This window comes from Podarcis muralis, chromosome 1 (genome assembly GCF_964188315.1).
Source record: "Podarcis muralis chromosome 1, rPodMur119.hap1.1, whole genome shotgun sequence".
NCBI lineage: Eukaryota > Metazoa > Chordata > Lepidosauria > Squamata > Lacertidae > Podarcis > Podarcis muralis.
The window spans coordinates 109,396,357-109,415,761 of record NC_135655.1 but is presented as its reverse complement, the minus strand read 5'-3'; the positions used below and the strand labels follow the sequence as shown (position 1 = coordinate 109,415,761).

Here is a 19,405-nt window from a genome sequence, read left to right as displayed (position 1 = left end):
AAGTATTTGGTCTAGGTTCTTCCCAAAAAACTTGGTGCAAACTGTACAGATAAGGGCTTCAATAGCATTAAAATACAGAGACCACTAAGCAGGGTATATAAGGGAGCAGTGGCGTAGCGTGGGTTGTCAGTACCCGGGGCAAGGCAAGTAATTTGCGCCCCCTAACCCTTGGATTTGCGCCCCCTAACCCTAACCCCCAGAAGTTGCGCCCAGTGCGCCCGGCCCCCCCTGCACCCCCACGCTACGCCACTGTAAGGGAGGCTTCATCCTGCCTCCTCTCTAAGGACCTGCTTTAGGCTGGTCAAAAGCTTTCTTCCTTGGCAGCCTTTTGAACAATAAATGGTTGCCCCCTGTTAATTGTTTCTTGCCAGTTGTTTTCGAAGGTTCATATTTTTGTATTTAACTTTGCTATACTTAAACCTTTGCTCTCTCTGCTACTTTTGTACTTTATGGCTGCTTTACTCTATTGTGGTCAAAACCTGGCCCTCAAACTCAGTTCCTGTTTTAACGTATGTGAGTTGCTGCCTTGCGTTCACTGAAGAATGGCGGGGCAAAAGTGTTTGAAATAAAGAAATGGAGTACCATTTGCTACATTTGATTCTGATGGTTCTGCTGTGGGGGTACCTCAGGCCACTATTAAATGCTATTTAATATCTATATGAAGCTGCTAGAAAGAGCCAGTAGGAGATCTGGGGCAAGGTGCTACTCGTACATCGATGATGTTTAGCTCTATTTCTCCATTATATCTGAGTGAGGAGAAGCTGTCTGGGCCCTGGACTAGTGCCTGGTTGGGATGGTTTGAGGGGAAATAAGCTTAGCTTGAATCCTGGCAAGATGGAAGCACTGTGGGGAGAGTGGTTTCTGTATCAAAAAAAATTGACAATTGCCAGCCCTGAGTGGGATTGGTACACAGTCTTCTGGACCCCCCTTTTCTCAGTGGAGGTCCAGATAACCTCGGTGGCTAGAAGCCTCTTTTACTAGCTGAACCTGGTAGGAAGCTACAAGTGTTCCTAGACGGGGATTTCCCCAGTATTTCCCCCCCCCCCCCGTTAAAAAATTGAATCTTCTTTTTTAATTTTCAAAATGCAATAAATGCAACTAAAAATGCTGTTAGTAAATTTGTGTGGTACTCCAAATCCCCTACAGTTCAGATTTTTTAAAATATATATATAATGTGGTTTGCTGCGTTTTTATTTGAGTTGTTAAAAAATGGAAAATTGTGGCTTATGCTTTCGTGCATGCAAATTAAACAAAAGGGACAATAAATATCTGCTTTTGTATAAAAATCCCCTCATCTTTTTACACTGTGAAAAAGTTGTTGGTGCATTTTTTTTATTATGACAGAAACGAGATCTCTCTGTTGTGAAATACTAGAGGCTAGGGAATTACTTTGGGGAACTTTTAAATAGTCTTAATGTTTAAAATTTCCCTTTATAGTAAATCAAGAGCCACTGTAATGAATGGGGAAATATGATTCCCAACCATATTTATCCTAGAACATAAGACTCTTCTTTATGGTTAATGCACTTACCATTTAGCACAAGACATTTTGCTTTAAAGAGATTTGAAGGCCTTTCAGGAAACGTTCAAAAACATTCTGAACAGAGATAAAACTGAGTATATAGGATGTTGTTGATTTCTTTAAAAAAAAACCTTAGTTCTTTTTACTACTAAATATACTTGCATAAAAATAGGATCATTGGCACCAGAAAAGAGTTTGGGAATTCCCTAAGGTAAAGGTAAAGGTACCCCTGCCCATACGGGCCAGTCTTGACAGACTCTAGGGTTGTGCGCCCATCTCACTCAAGAGGCCAGGGGCCAGCGCTGTCCGGAGACACTTCTGGGTCACGTGGCCAGCGTGACATCACTGCTCTGGCAAGCCAGAGATGCACACAGAAACACCGTTTACCTTCCCGCTAGTAAGCGGTCCCTATTTATCTACTTGCACCCGAAGGTGCTTTCGAACTGCTAGGTTGGCAGGCGCTGGGACCGAACAATGGGAGCGCACCCCGCCGCGGGGATTCGAACCGCCAACCTTTCGATCGGCAAGTTCTAGGCACTGAGGCTTTTACCCACAGCGCCACCCGTGTCCCACTTGGGAATTCCCTAGGCTTGTAGAAAACTTTGGAAAATCCAAAGTTTGGATGACTTTTTGGCTTCTTTTTTTTCCAGTTTCCCCCTGAATACAAGTTATAGTATCTCCCACAGAATACAATGGAACCAGTTAATCACTGCTGCCTTATGTTAGACCCAAACCATATCTGATCCCACCTAACTTGGTTAATTAAGCTTCTGCTGAACTTTTTCTCACTGAACTCGTGGAGGCTTAAAGGTGTTTTAACACCTCTACATTTCCACTCTGATCTCCCATGATCCTCCGCAGTTCAACTAGACATGCCAGGTACTGAACCCATGGACCTTCTACTCTACCACTGAGCTTATAAGCCTTTGCATATATTGTAATGGGAATTGGGGGTTGCTCGTGCGTAAGTCGCCGCCACTCTCAGCGAGGTTGCCTGGATAAACCTTTCCCTGGCTGGACAGTCCTGATTCCGCGTCTGTCTCAGTCACTGGCAGAATCCGTCAGTGGGCGTTTCCTGAACTTCTTCCAACATAAAAGTTCCTTGACGGATAGTCTCCGCCTAGCCTCCCTGCGCGGAAGTCTTCTGCGCAGGGTGGGTGTGGGCAGTGGAGGACCCGTGCTTTCCCCCACTGGTCTCTGGTTGAAGAGTCCTGGAGCCATCTCTCCGAAGCCCGCCCCTGCCCGCCTTTCTCCCTGGTGTAACGCTGATTTCCTTCCCCGGCCGCTGAGTCCCCTCTTTCCCTGCTTGGACCTTCTCTGGCATCGCTTGGGAGCCCTTCCTCCACTCCTGGCTGCGATGGCAGTTTCCTGACATATATATTTAGGTTAGCACATCCCCCCACCCCAGATACTGTGCCGTACTTTCAGAGTGGAATGCTTTTTTAGAAATTTGTTCCAGAGGCATCTAACTCTTGTATTTCCCCTCTCATTGCCTTTAAGAAATTGTTCTTGGAACTTCCTCGGATTCCGTGTTGCGCGATAGGTCGCCCGTGATTACATCGATCACATTCCGCTATGGCAGTAACGTGGAAATTGCATCCTGGAGAGATTATAAACTGATGCAAATAACACATTTCACCTTCAGTTGCCATAGCCACTGTGATTATTCCTCATCGCGTATGTGCAATGCTCTCCTCCAAGCTTTCTCAGCGAGCCTCCTTCCCTCTATTAAATCAACTATAGTGTTTTTCGTTTGATGGAAACTTTACCACAGCAACAGACAGGGACCCCCACCCCCATACGAGCCCTCGGCGCCTTTCTTTTTTGGGCGGGGATGTCTTTCAATGCTATTTAATGAATTCTTCATTAGCTCTGCAATAATGCTACTGACAATAATTGCCACCGGAGCCTGTTAAATGATATCGTAGTACGGAGCTGTTTCTCTGCTCCTTGTCTTAATCTTGAGCCTATTCTTTCCTGTAGTGTTCATAAAGATGCTTGTGGCATGGCAGCCTGGGTTGTGACTTTCAGAAAGGGTGACAATGGCCTTGGTGATATAGAAGCCTCTTGGCGGAGCAGCGCAGCTTTCAATTAATCTGTGTCAGGATGAGAGGAGCTAATACTAATATGATGGCTCAAACATCTGAAAGCATACTTACGATGTCCGGGGTGTTAGCTCACTGAACTGAATAATGAATCGGCCTCCTATAACTCAACAAGTTATCACGACAAACAATTTAAAACTTTGGCATTGACTGGGCAAATTTCTAGGAGAGCTTTCGAGCTTACACGTCAGATTATCCACACAAAATTATCCAGGTATTCCTAGTGCCTTTCACTCCAAATTCAGTTCTCCACATTTCTTTTTTTAAGTCATCAAGAAAATTCATTAGCATTTTAGCGCTAATTACCCGCGGCAATACTTTCGAGAAATCCCAACTTCCTTACTCTTGGCCATGCCATTTGTGCCATCTTATTAATTGTCATCTTATTAAAATCACTCACTTTTGATCTTGCTTCACTTACTATTTATAGTGGCACACTAACTGTTTTGGAGTTGGTTTTTTATTTATTTTTTGCATGCTGCCATGTGATGTCATTATTCAGCAAGTATTCCAGAATAGTGTTCTTAAAAAACAACAACACAACCCTGCTTTTCCTTCTCTACCACAAAAAAATCTGATACTTCGAGAAAGATCTGGAATGGCTCTGTGTGTGGCATTATTCTGGTTTTTGGTGTGGAGGGGATGGGGGTTGGTGGATGTGGTTTGGGGGACGCCTGTTTTATGCCACTTCTATTTGACTGGTGTGAGTTGTCAGTTTGAGAGTTCAATTCCGAGGAGAGTGGTGGGAGTCAAAGTACTGCCCATGACATCAATTCTTTGGTGCAGACAAACTTTCATCAGAACAACCAGGTTTGCCATACCTAAGGCAGACACATTTTCCTCTTTTAATCTCATACTGCACACCCACATGATTAGAATTCCTGAATGCTAGGCATTAAATACGAAAAACAAACAAACAAACAAACAAATAAACCCCAATAAAATGTCTGTCCACAAGTGCAAACTCATAACTACAGCATTTACTGGCTGAAGGAACATGAGGCTGGGACTTCGGCTTTGGAACTTTTCCCAGCATGGGCACAACTTGGCAATTGTGTGGAAAGTAAAACCCCACACTCGCTCTCTGATAACAGGGGCATGTGACCAAAGCTGCAGATACAATTTCACTCCTCAAAACATCACAACAGACAGCAGTTATACAGCGGTACCTCGGGTTACAGACGCTTCAGGTTACAGACTCCGCTAACCCAGAAATAGTACCTCGGGTTAAGAACTTTGCTTCAGGATGAGAACAGAAATTGCACGGTGGCAGCGGGAGGCCCCATTAGCTAAAGTGGTACCTCAAGTTAAGAACAGTTTCAGGTTAAGAACGGACCTCCAGAAGGAATTAAGTTCTTAACCCGAGGTACCACTGTACCACAATAAGTAAGTGCAGACAGGCCTTTCAAAAACTTTGGGTCCAAAATCAACTACAGATACTTTAAGTGTCCCTATTTTCCAGGGGCAGTCCCAGATTTTCAGAAGCCACCCTGGTTTCTGGTTTGATCCTGGAATGTCCTGCTTTTCCTTAGGACGATCCTATTTTCATCAGAGAAATGTTGGAGGGTATGCAACTATACCACTACAAATAACATCTGCAGAAGGCCCCCTTGTTTGTAAAAATAAAATAAAAAGTGGCCAACACCACTTCTCCGAAGAGCAATGCCCCACTTCATGAATATTTTACTTAATTATTTTGAAATCTGAGACAGAAAAACACACACCCATGATGTCCTTCCAAGCCACACATAGGTGCTGGCTCCCTGCGGACCTGGGTGCCTGAGCACCCACAAAATTCCCCATGAAGTGGCCGGGCACCCAGACATTTTGGTGCCAGGGCCACTTCATGGCACCCACAGGCCCAGGCACCCACAGTTGCGGGGCCAAGCTGGCACTCCTGAAACTGCGTATTTAGTGCAACAGATAGTTTGCATTGGAGCAAAGGCTAAAATAGGGTTGAGGGCCACACACTCACACACTTTCTGAATAAGCAGAAAATTGAGCACCTAGAAGAAATGTTTTGCATCTAATACTCTGCTAGCATGGTTCCACTAGTGCAATGGGGTTCTCCTTCCACTGTGTGCCCCCAAAATCTTCTTTTGAGGGTGCACAGGGAACTGGAGGGGACAGGAAAAGAAGTTCTATCGTGTGCACAGAAGTCCCTTATGCCAATGGTCCATTCTGGTTTAGGACTAAGGAATCTACTATATATAAAGAAACAGCAATCAGAAAACCATAATAACTATTTTCATTATTAATAGAATTTCAGTTGTATTCAGTATGATGAATGCAACAATGGCAATGCGTAGAAGAATCAGACACCTTAATTTTTTTACCCATTAACTTCTATTCTTTGAAAATAATTGATCATGGAAATCATAATATCTCAATGCAGATGTCATGGAGGGCATTTAATGATGTTAATTGGCTCTCTAGACTCAGGGACAATAGAAAAATCATGTACCGTTTTGAATATCATAATCTTCAATGAATTCTGTTTGAAGCAACATACGTGACAAAATTGCTTAGAATAAAGGTCATCAGCACTGATCCTTTTCTACAGGAGACATCTTTGATTAAACTCTGTTCAATCAACAGACTCATATTCTAAAATATGTGATTAATCCATCATTTCACAACCCATTAGGATTTTCAGTCCAGACATTGTGCAGAAGGAACTGAACTCTTTGACTTTTTATGAAAATGAAACATCTGAGTTTTAGATTTATAAAGGGGAAATTGGACAGCAATAAGAATGTGCAGCAAGAATGTGTAATAATCTAAACAGGAAGGGAACCTGAAATTCTACCTTTTTTGTAACAAAAAGATTGTTTTAAAAAAATGCTTTTTAAAAGAAATGATGTGTTAGAGATGTAAACATTTTAAGTGACAACAGATACGAAGCAGCAAAATATTTTATAATGTTTAAAATTGTGACGTGTAATTATAGCTTTTTATCAACATAATTCTGGAACCTACTGAAGATATATAACGCAAGGTCTCTAAACTTCCAGTTACCCACCACAAATAAAAGCAGACATAAGCTACACAGGGAACATGCCAATCACAACATGACTGAGTGCTCTCTCTCCACCCAATCCTAATTTCTAAATAAAATTTTAATATGCTGATTCCTACCTGGAAACGATTTGTAACCTGCAAGCTATGTTCCTTAATCATGAACATGAACTTAGTCAGGACGACTATATGTGTGAATTCTGCTTGCTGGTTTCGCTGCAGCAAATGTTCAGCCACTGTGTGAACAGAATGCTGGACTAGATGGGCCATTGGCCTGATCCTGCAGGATCTTCTTAAGTGAGCTCTATATGCAGAAGGGTCCACAAGGCATCACTCACTCCCCTGAGATGCACAACATTCTCATCACTTTCCTTAACCTTTGATGGGGAGCAAACGGCCAACACTGACTCCAGTGAAAACATTGCACATTTGAGGTAACCTGAAAGTTTGCTTCGTTATTTGGTCTTTGTTCTGCCCTCTGTCACCTAAGGGTCCTCGGTTTGACTCCCAATTTCAAAAAATAAAAGAGAATATGGTCAGCATAGAACAGTGATGGGGATCCTGTGGATCCCCCAGATGTTGGAGTACTCCACCTCCCATCAGCACCAGCTAGCATGGCTGGTGGTCAAGGATGATGGGAGCTGTAGTCCAACAACATCTGGAAGGCCACAGGGTCCCACTCCAGGCACAGACGATCAGAAAACTACAAAAACAGCAGGTAAAAGATGATTCTTGTTGTTTTGAAAGCAGCTTGAAAAGATTTAAAGGTTGGTAGAAAACAGAAATGGTCTTTTTGGCTGGTGTGAAAATGACATCAAGGGCAGATGGGGAGAACATTCCTCAGGCTGGCTGCCACAAGATGGCCGCCGTCTCCAGTTGCCATCTGCCTCACCTCAGGACATTCAGTGGAGTCTTCTGCCTCTTCAGTTCCAGCCATTTCCCAGTCCCAGCCTGTTTCAGTTACACTCAAGAGGGTGGTGGTAGGTGAAACACCTATATAGTTCACCCCCACTTTGAAATTGGCTGGGGTGGGTGGGTAACAGAGGTCTGGATTTTGTCCTCCTCCTCTCCTCCCATAAGCAGATGACTGACCATATCAAACCACTTCTAACAGTAGGCCTTCATGCATTAGGTCTCAAGCAAGTTTCTCAGTTTGGGGAAATGTATGCACGGCACCCTTGTGTTCTCGCCTGTTGGATCAGGGCACATGTCTTTAAATTGTAAGTGTTTAAAATGTAAAGCGTAAAATAGAAGTTACCAAGGGGTCTAAGGAAGAAAGTGCTACGTGAGTATTTCTGTCTCCTGTTTCCATAGCAGCGATATTAAAAAAGTCCTGCAAGCCACTCCAGAAAAAAGGTTCTTTTTTTCCCAACAGAAAACTCCAAATCGTAATTCTCATTCATTGCAGAATTTTGTTCCTAGGTCTGTGTGCAGGAAATATGGTATGCTAGTTAAAAATGACACGCTTTAGGCAAAAATATGCATCTACTTAAATGCACAGCTGGCTGATTAACGAAATTTACAACCGCTGTCAGGGTAGCTGTTAAATCTAGGAACAGAAGACGGAAACTAGGTTCAGATGTGTTTAAGAGGAACAGCTATGCAAGAACGAGCTTGATGGGTCCACTTATTACTTTGAATGGGGAAGTTCTGACATCTTTGTTAAGTTCTTATTGAAAATAAGGCAGAGCTGCTCACTTTGTTAGGCCTGGAGCAAGAGGCTGTTTGTTGATGAACTTCCCAACATGCAACTGCAGAGGAGAATGAAAGGAACCACAAGAACAAACTAACAGGTGGAGTTTTAGCTCCAGCCACTACCACATTCTTCTTTTGAAAGTCCAGTCCAAGAGAGGGAATTGCTCTGTAAGTTTATGAGAAGATAAACAACCTGAGCGTTCTGACTCTTCTTCCACCCATTACATACCACAGAGGCCACGACCCCTTGTGGCCTCAAACCAGGGTGCTGCTAATAACCTAAATGCAACTATGAGAGGATTCAGACTTCTTGCTCGGTCTCTTATTTCTTTCTCAGCATCATTAGAATTACCTCTAGTAGATGTTCTTGTGTTTTTATTTGAGGCGCATAAAGTTCCTGGAGTGCTGGAACCTCTGGTCTAACATGCTAGTCCAGACCTTTAATCTATCTATCTATCTATCTATCTATCTATCTATCTATCTATCATCTATCTATCATCTATCTATCTATCTAATCTATCATCTCTCTATCAACTATCTATCTATCATCTATCTATCTATCTATCTATCTATCTATCTATCTATCATCTATCTATCTATCTATCTATCATCTATCATCTATCATCTATCTATCTAATCTATCTATCTATCTATCTAATCTATCTATCTATCTATCTATCTATCTATCTATCTATCTATCTATCTCTATCTAATCTATCTATCATCTATCTAATCTATCTATCATCTATCTATCTATCTATCTATCTATCATCTATCTATCTATATCTATCATCTATCTATCTATTTATCTATCTATCTATCTATCTATCATCTATCTATCTATCTATCATCTATCTATCTATCTATCTATCTATCTATCTATCATCTATCATCTATCTATCATCTATCTATCTATCTATCTATCTATCATCTATCTATCTATCTATCTATCTATCATCTATCTATCTATCTATCTATCTATCTCTATCTATCTATCTCTATCTATCTATCTATCTATCTATCTATCTATCTATCTATCTATCATCTATCTATCTATCATCTATCTATCTATCTATCTATCTATCTATCTATCTATCATCTATCTATCTATTATCTATCTATCATCTATCTATCATCTATCTATCTATCTATCTATCTATCTATCTATCTATCATCTATCATCTATCATCTATCTATCATCTATCTATCTATCTATCATCTATCTATCTATCTATCTATCTATCTATCATCTATCTATCTATCATCTATCTATAATCATCTATCTATCTATCATCTATCTATCTATCTATCTATCTATCTATCTATCTATCTATCTATCATCTATCTATCATCTATCTATCTATCATCTATCTATCATCTAATCTATCAAATTTCTTCCTTCCTTCCTTTGCATCTGCATCATTTGGTTTATTGCAGTTGTCTCTCCCTGTTGAACAAAATCCCCTGGGTAATCCCATGTGCTCTGCCTTTCCATACTGTGAATTGTTTCTTCAGCAAGGTATGAAAGTGGGGTTTCTCTCCCACAACCTCATTAGGCAGCCTGCACATTATACTTGCATTTTCTCCCCCGTCGCACTCCTGCTAGAGGAGCATGAGCCAGGCAATCCCTGCATCCCAATCTAATTGGAGGTTTCAGAATATTCTGCCCGTAACCTTTTGGATCCCTAGTGGGATGAGGCAGGTGCAGTTGGGTTTAGTGCCTTTCCCCATACAAAGCAGTGTAACTATGGACTAATGGAACAGCAGGCTTCAACAGAAGAGGGATAAATTGTGTATATCTCAGAGTTTGCTTGTGCTGGAACACCAGGGAAGTATGCAGAGTACATTCCTTATAATATGGAGGTGTTACTGTTAATGTCCTATTCTTCTCCTTCACCCACATGCACACTCACTAAAGCACATGTGTGAAACTCCCCTAAACTGGCCAAGGCTACCAACGAAGGCATGACTGCCCTGAGATTTGATCCCAGCACGTTCATGTCTAGGTCTTCCCCCCTTGGCCCCAGCAACCACTTTTGGGTTTCCCCCAAATTCTTAGGATTTTCATAGCGGGAAACTACAAACTAATTTCAGACACTTGTATAAGGTTGTGATGCTTGGTGGAACAAAGGCTTTTTCAACCTGAACTCTCCAGAACTCAGTTCCGGCACCTCTCAGGTGCCATTCTAAGAGAACAAGGGAGGTGTTCATGGTGAGTTTCATCATCTTTTCCCAGAAAAACAGCAGCGGCTAAAACTGGTGGGGTGGAAGGGCAGGGAGGCCAACAGGTGGCAGAGCCAGAGCCCATCACAGGCAGAATCAGCTAATCTCTTGTTTCACCCCCATCCTCCCCACTGCTAAGTTCCAAAATGGCAACACTGAGACTAAAAAGGAGGGCATTGAAAGTCTGTGTCAGCTGCTGGACTGGGTGTAAGTAATAAGGCAGGAAGGCTAAGGGCAGACTGTGGTTGGTGAGGCAATGCTCCATTTGCCCTGACGGACCAGCCTCCCCTGGTGTCAGGTGACTTGTGGTGGCAAGACTAGTCTTGGCTGGTCCTATCAGCTATGCACATTGAACCAAGAGAGACCTCACCACCAGCGATAGACTTACAGTGAGACCCAATGTTAGCATGGAGCCACGTTGACTAACAACCTGTATTAATACTTGCCATGATTCCCAGCAAGCAATGTGCATTATCTCCAATGGGAATTTCCTCTAATGTAATTTGGTTCCCTCAGGATTCCGTAATTGTCTTTTCTGAGCAGCAGTTGCTGACTTTACCTTTGGGGGTGTTTTTTAGATGAAATCTGGTGGCAGCTCTGTCCATTATTGAGCATTCATTCTGATTCGCTTGCGCAAGGTTTATGCGGAGGTTAGACTCTATCCGGTCTTTATTGAGTATCCATTCTGATTTGTTTGCGGGACAGTTATAGGTGAATAAGCATGTCTCCCACATTCATTCTGATCTGCTTGTGGGGTGTTTATACATCTTTTCTTTAGGGCTTGCCCACACTCCTGCTTGTGCTGTCCTTAGAAATCGCAAGTCTGTACAATTCCCCACTTGACCCGCACTTTCAAGGAAAGGGGCCAAGTTGTTTCCCCCTTGCCCCACTCCTTTCCAAAGGAAATTGCGCTCTTTAGCAATAGATAGGAACAAATGGCAATTTGGGGAAAACCTGAACTGCTGCTTGCTCCAACTGGGTGCTAAAGAGTGGTTCCCCCTGGGGGAAAGCAATGGGAAAAGATGAAGTGTGGAGTCATTCAACCCAAACTTTTCAATGCATTTCCCTAACACTTCCCAAACCACAGAATCCTTTTTTTTTAATGGATTTGTTTTGCTAGGGAGGCAGAACCCTTTGATCTGCTTCAAATGTGAAAACCTAAAGTTCTGGTATGTGATGGAATCTCTCCCACAAAACAGTGGTGGTGCCACAGGTCCAAGTTTGGACAACAAATGCTGTTTAATGGGGATAGCTCAGTTGGTAGAGCACGAGTCTCTTAATCTCAGGGTTGGGAGTTCAAGTCCCACATTGGGCAAAAGATTCCTGCATTGCAGGGGGTTGGACTAGATGATCCCAATGGTCCCTTTCCAACTCTATGATTCTAGGATTGTGATGCTACTCTTTGTGTTCAGGGTTTGTTTGCTGCTATTCTTGGTTTGGTAATTTGTGTTTCTAATGGTTGGATTGCTTTGGTCGTCTTTATGTTTGCTTTTATATTCATAAGTCCCTTGGGGAATTATCTTCCCTGGAGAAAAGTGGGGAATCTTTATGTACTGCCCCATATTTTAATGGCCTAGGAAGGTGAGAAACAACTTTGACAGTTGTCTTTTATCAATGCAAATTTGTATTGTCTTTTCTCTTCCAAGGCTTTTCAGTCCTTTGTGCAGGTGAGGAGAGTGCTCTTGCACTCAGATCTTGCTTGCGCGCTTCTCACGGGCACCTGGTTGGAGACCAGGGCTCTTACATTCTTACACAGCTTGCTGTTTTTTTTTTTTTTTTAATTCCATGAACTGCTTTTGTACTGCTCTCTTACATTACGGCGTCCTGACGGTCTTGTTTTTATTTTAATTTGTTTTACTGTTAATGTTAACTTCCTGTAAGCTGCTCTGGGAATTTGCCGAAAGATGGGGGATAAATTAAATCAATGCATACATTACATCCATGACAAGAGGGAGGGAACGACGCTGGCGTGTTGTGTCCACATTCAGAGCTGGTCCTTTAGAGAAGAGGCGCAGAGCTGCCAATGCAATTTGCATCTCTCACTTAATACTTTAATAGTGCCTTCCTTTGGGGGAAATGGCAAGGGCTTTAAAAATATTAGCTCGCTGAGCATCTCTGAGGCTGGCAGGAAAGTAATAAAATCTACTAGACCAAAATACCTCCCTTGGAGGTGGGGAAATTCAGCAGAGTGTTTTTCCTCGAGAGCCATTCTTGAGGAAATGTATCGAGACAATACATTCATACTCCATTCTGGGATGGAGTAGCATTTCCTGAGTAACCAAGTACATCCGCTCAAACAGCGGTGGCTCGGCTATAATGATCTCGAATCCGGAGCTGCTCAGAAAGAAGTCCCCCATGCGTGGGCTCAACGGGGAGCCTCTTGAACTTTGAACATCTCACCTCCGCTATTCTTTGGCCTCTTTCTGTCATGCCTTGGAAGCTTCCATCACAATTTTAATCTGAGAGCTGTCTTGGAACAAAAGGTCTGTCTGCCCACCCTCCCCTGCACCTCTTGTGTCCCTTGAACCTGTTCTTTCTAACTATTCATTTCTCTGACACGAAGAGCAGCCTGAGGCAAAAGCGACACACAATTCGGCAGAGCAGCTGCTAAAGCCAACTGGTATGGCAGTTCATTTTGAGGCTGGGGTTGTGTTGGGAAACATTATTCAGAGTAGCACTTCTGAGTTCAGGCAGGAAAATAAATATGTGTTTGTTTGTTTGTTTGTTTGTTTGTATGTATGTGTCAGAGAGTGTCTGTTTCATTCCACGCTTCCTGCATACTGGAGGAAATATGAACAATATAATTACAGAGTATAATTATAATTACAGAAGGAAATGTATTCTCTCTTTCCACAGTGGGTGGGATCCAGCGTTCCTGTTCTGCTACCACACAAGACTCATGAAACAAAATTTCCCCCTAATATATACAATTTTGTACACACTGTTCGGCTGCAGAACTGCACTGCAAAATTCAGAGATGTGCCAAATCTGGTAGGATTAATGTGAGGATTGGTTTGAAAAGTGTGAATTCTCATTAAACGGCGAAGGAAAACAAAATTCGCCCCCATCCCTAGCCCTGGGAGCCTTTTGGTTTCTTTGTTTTGTTTGGGTCCCCCCCCCAAAAAAAGTGGGGTAAGATTGCTTTACATAAACAAATAATAATTGTCAGTGTGGTCTGTTGAATGTTATGATATGCCCCACATGTATGGTAAGATTAAGCCTTTTCGCACTGTTGGAAATTGTGTGGGCCTGAATGTGGGTTAAGGCATTCATATACAGTGGTACCTCGGGTTACATACGCTTCAGGTTACAGACTCCGCTAACCCAGAAATAGTGCTTCAGGTTAAGACCTTTGCTTCAGGATGAGAACAGAAATCGTGCTCCAGCGGCACAGCAGCAGCAGGAGGCCCCATTAGCTAAAGTGGTGCTTCAGGTTAAGAACAGTTTCAGGTTAAGTACAGACCTCCGGAACGAATTAAGTACTTAACCCGAGGTACCACTGTACCATCCTTCTTCCAAACCACACACACGCACACACACACACACACACACACACACACACACGCACATAGAGAGAACTGCAGCTTGGAAAATGAACATACTTTAAAGGCCTTAATCCAAATCTCTTTTCACACATCCCCCTGGCACAAGTTCCAACAGTGTGTGGGGGGAAGCTATTATGGCTTACCACCAACTCTCTGCTATGCTAAATGTTCATGTGGTACAGTGGTACCCTGCAAGATGAACGCTTCGGAAGACGAAAAACTCGCTAGACGAAGGAGTTTTTCATTTTCTTAGCCGCTTCGCAAGACGCATTTCCCTATGGGCTTGCTTCGCAAAACGAAGCTTGCCCCGCAAGCTCCGGGGATAGCGGGGAAGCGCAGCGCGTCTTCCCCACTGTCCCCGGACCTCTTTTGAAGCAAGGGGCGGCGGGGAGAAGATCGCTTCTCCCCGTTGCCAGCCCTGCAATCTCTCTCCCCAGACCCCTTTTGAACCAAGGGGCGGCAACAGGGAGAAGCGATCTTCTCCCCGCTGCCCCTTGCTTTAAAACAGGTCCGGGGACAGAGGGGAAGGCGCGCGGTGCTTCCCCTCTGTCCCTGGACGGTCTCCATAGGAACGCATTGATTGATTTTCAATGCATTCCTATGGGAAACCGTGCTTCGCAAGATGAAAAACTCGCAAGAAGAAAAAACTTGCGGAACGAATTAATTTCGTCTTGCGAGGCACCACTGTAATGCTCTGTGGTCTCACTAAATATATACGATGCGTAAGAAAACACCTAGAACTGGACAATGTAGCCTGGTGCTGCAACCAAGCCGATTATGCAAACCCATTCTCGTTGTAAGAGAAGTCTAGGTTAGAATCATAGAGTTGGAAGGGACCCTGAGGGTCATCCATTCCAACCCCTGCAATGCAGGAATCACAACTAAAACACCCATGACAGATGGCTACCCAACCTCTGCTTAAAAACCTCCCACGAAGGAGAGTCCACAACCTCCCTAGGGAGTGCATTTAGGATAGCACAGTTGGGTGGAATCTAGACACATATAAAAAAACTCTGTGAAAACGCTTTTAAAAAGTTTTGAAAAATATACTGAATTTGCCATAAACTCACCATCGCCATCTAGTGTCACATTTGTATAATGCACGCAAAACATTGTATTTGCAGATGTGCAGCTGAGTCCTTGGTTAGAGCGTGCTGCCGATATTGCCAAGGTTGCAGGTTTGGTCCCTGCATGGGATGACTGAATATTCCTGCAACTGCAGGGGTTTGGATTAGATGACCCCCGGGGTCCCTTCCAACACGACTGTTCTATTATTCCATCCCACTGTCAAACAGCTACTATTTTCTTTTCTTATATGATACCTTCCTTTCTGATCCTGTTCAATCAACAAGAATGTTTCTTGTTGGATCTGAATTGCAACACACTGACTTTGCCCAAAAGTCTGCTGTTCTGCTAAAATAACAGGATCGCCTTACTCCAGTTCCTGGAGGAAAGTTGGCAAGTAATATAAAAGCATGAGCTGGAGAGCCTTATGCAGCTGCCATGGCTATTAAGGTTACCAGCTGGTTTGGATGTGAACCCTAATAACTCAGAAAGTGGTGGCAATGTAAGCTAAGCTTTGACAGCTACAACTAGGATGTGCCAGGTAAACTGATGGAAGAAATTGTGGTGAGCAACCTGCCACCCTCCATAGCATATTAAGTAAAGAACAGAATAATAGCTGTGCTCTGCTTGATTTTATTTTGTGTACCTATTTTGAAGTTTGGGCATCCTTTCAACCCTATGCGCAGAGAGGTCAGTGAACATGCCAAATGGTGCGGGTGAGGCAAGCATCAAAATCCTGCTCCCTTCTCCACGCCCTCTTACCTACTACTGAGCAAACCTGATACTACAGCATTCATTTCCTTCTTTCTCTCTCTTCCCCCAAATGCAATTTCTGGCATTCTGTATTTTTTGTTGTAAACAAATTTATGTTTTTCCATTTGTGGCAGTGCAGTGCATATGCACTTTGTAGGAACACACCATCTGCTACTTTGTTTAACATCTAGGGAGGCAGGACAAGAGTGAGTGAGTTCACAGCACAGAAAGAAAAGTAAAAGGAGCTTATTTTTATTTTCTATGTGCAACAGTGGGAGCGATTCCATAGCCACTCAGGAAGAGTCATGTAAGTGCCAATTGCAATCTTCTTATATAAGCTGCTAATTTAGTTCTTTTGAAACAGTTGCACATCTTGGAACATTGGAGTTTTGTAACTAGTTCACAACTCTACTTCCACCCACTCAGAAAACAATATTTGTGTGGTTGCTTTGTGGTTGTTGTTTTTTTAGCTTAAGGTTTGCTTCTTCCTAGAAAAGAAAAGCCCCATTTTTTTGTTGTAAATCATGATGTGATGATTGGCCTCATAGTTGGTTTTGTGTGAATCCCTAAAGCAATAGAACATATGGCCATTAGGGCTGACCTGGAGCAGCAAGAGCTGTGTCCATGACCAAAAAGCACAGTTCCTTTTAACAGTGGGCGGTACTATGATGACAGAGATGAAGATAATGAGGATCTGATTGGCTGAGATGACCCATGTGACTCGGCCAATGCAGGAAGTGTTGCCTTACAGTGACATCATCGTGTAGCCATCATATTCAATATTTGAACTGAGGTCATTTAGTGGAAGAGAGCAAAGCTCTGCGAAAGAGTAAAAAGGCACTAAATGGAGAAATAGAATGAAAGACATCTCAAAGGAGGCAACATTCTCAGAAGTAAGGGAGTTTCTAGGAGACATCTCATTGAAAACACAGCTTTTGCCCTGAAGCCCAAAACAGATGCCCACCTAGTACCAACTGGAACAATGGGCTAAACCAAGGTTCTCTTGCACTAGACCTTGAAATAGTCTTTTGGGTGTCAGCACTGACATACCCTCTAACAGGTTGAGTCCCAAAATCGGGAGACACATCTTTGTGACTTGTATGAGATCAGAGAGCCCAAAAGACATACTTTTTTCAGGGCTGTGCTTTCATGGTCCCCCAAAACACATGTTTTAGGGTGCCATGTCAGATCACAGGGGTTTTTTCTGGGCAACATCTCAGCACGAAATCACGTGAGCTCAATGACCAAAATGACCCCCATGCTCTCATGGGGAAAAACTGGATGTTCCTATTTTTTTCAGAACACTTGTGGGGTATGCACTTAGTCCTGGCAGATATGTGGTACATAAATGCATTCAGTCATGCGCCTTGGAGTTAGAGGACCGGGCTTCTTGGCCAAAGTGTGCGCACATCTGGCACTTTGAGCTCTCACTCTTTCTAAAGCAACTGGAACACCCTGATGGCTGAGGGCTGGATCTAGAAGAGGCTCGACCACCGCATGACCCCTCTGTTGCCCACAAGGACAAGAATATGGCGAGAGGCGGAATTAGACTGGGATTCACATCTTTCACCAATTTGCGGAGGATGACTGTTGGAAGTGGAAAGCCCCTTGTACTCATGGAGGCTTCCTGTGCTTTTTGTAACCCCAATCTTCTGGGGTTCTAAAATGTGTGGGGAGTCTCCATTAAGTATGAGAAGATCCTTGCTTCAGACCTCTAGCCCATGGAGGGCTGATAACAAGACAAAGAGGACATGCTGGAAGGAGAGGGACTTGGCCGCATACCTCTCCTTTCTCTTGTGCACTTGCTTAATATGTGGATAAGGTGAACGCCCGAACAGAGGCTGTGGATGGAGCATCGGATGGTTCTATTTGTACATCATAAAGTGCCAATCTGCTATGATAGTATTTGCAATGATGTAGGAACTCCTTTCATCATGTAACAAGCCACTGTGATTACATTAGTTCCTCTGGCTCTCTTGGCATCATGGAAGGCACACACACCTTTAGAATCTCGGTAGCAGAAAGCAACAACCTTTGGCTCAGGACACAGCGAGCAGAATAATTTGGCCTGCCTTCTGAATGGCCAAGTGAAAAGAAAAGAAAAGAAAAGAAAGTACAATGCAGCCAATTGTTAAAGAAAACCGCTCCTAGGGCAGTACGAAGCTGTACTCAGCAGTCCTGCCTAGTTGTGTTTCTCAGGGGTTCAGTAGCTCTTGTTCTGAAAGGGCTCAAGGAAAATGTACTTGAAAAGTTATTAATGCTCCTCCAAATTGCTACCCAGCTACACAAAGTTTTCTCCTGCAATGTCATACTGTAAATCAAATATAACACGAGAAGCTACCGTAAGTTGTATTGGGAAGAAAACTTGCCAGATGAAGATCCAGGACTACTACTTTTTTTTTCTAGCAGAGAAAGGAAACATGGAAAAAATAATAATATATTCTTACAAAAGTCAGGTGCCTGCCCCTCTCTCTGCTGAGCAGTGGCAAGAGCCCATGGGGTTTCCGGCACTCACCCAGGGCCTGTATCCTTTGGAGAATGGAAGACACAGCGGAGACTGTTGTGGCTTTAAGAAATATGCATGGAGCGAGTCCAGATCTTACAGCATGATCCTTTCAAGAGGGGTTTGTACCCTCACAGAAGTGCAGCCATGGAGTCCAAGGCCTCTCTCCCAGCCAGCCTGCAGCCAACCTCCCCAAATATGAATCCCAGACCTTCTTCCTTCTACTTCCCAGCAACCTTTGCTTGAAACTCCCTTTTCTTGTCACCTCAAACACACACCCATCACACTGGGAACATCTGACTCCCTAGGCCAAAGGATTCTCGGATGGCCCATTAATACCTTTTGTCATGTTAATAGACTTGCTCTTCATTAAACCAGCCAGGCTGGTTTGCATAAGCCAGGCCAGGGATTCCTCTGTGGCTGGCATTTCTCCCTTCACATCCCAAATAATCAGAATCCTAGCATTTATTATTCTATAGAGTTTTGGGGGTCCCCTCTCCCAAATCTGTAACAATATAATACTCACAGAATAGATTTACCACAAAAGGTTTTCATGGTAAAGAAAAGAAAGGTCTAAGGTCTAAGGTTGACAATGGTTTCAAGTTTCATTGGAGTGGCCTGGGGCAAGTGGCTGATTCTGCTTCATTTATTTATAAAAATGTGATTGGCATCTTACTCTGGAGAGCTGTTGTGAAAACGCTAAGGCAGGTGAGGGTAGCCAATGGGTCTCAAACCCTTGGCTGGACGGGATCTGGCAGATTGAGCAGATGAGATCAATGGTGGGTCAAACAGTCAAGAAGGCAGTTTTTGCATGTTCTCCCCATCATTCCTCTGCATCCAACCATTCCATGACATTCCTGGTTGGAACTGGAGTCCAACAGCATCTAGGCAGCACCCAGCTGCAGAAGGTCAGACTAGAGATTTCTTTCAGGGAAGGCAATCAATCACACAAATCAGCCATCGGACAACGCAGAAA

At 43.4% G+C, this 19,405-nt stretch overlaps 1 protein-coding gene across 3 annotated transcripts in view; it reads right to left on the bottom strand.

The window, feature by feature from the left end:
- The window catches only part of B3GALT1 (beta-1,3-galactosyltransferase 1), a 335,318-nt gene that overhangs the window by 8,891 nt on the left and 307,022 nt on the right, over positions 1-19,405 (bottom strand). The window lies entirely within an intron of this gene.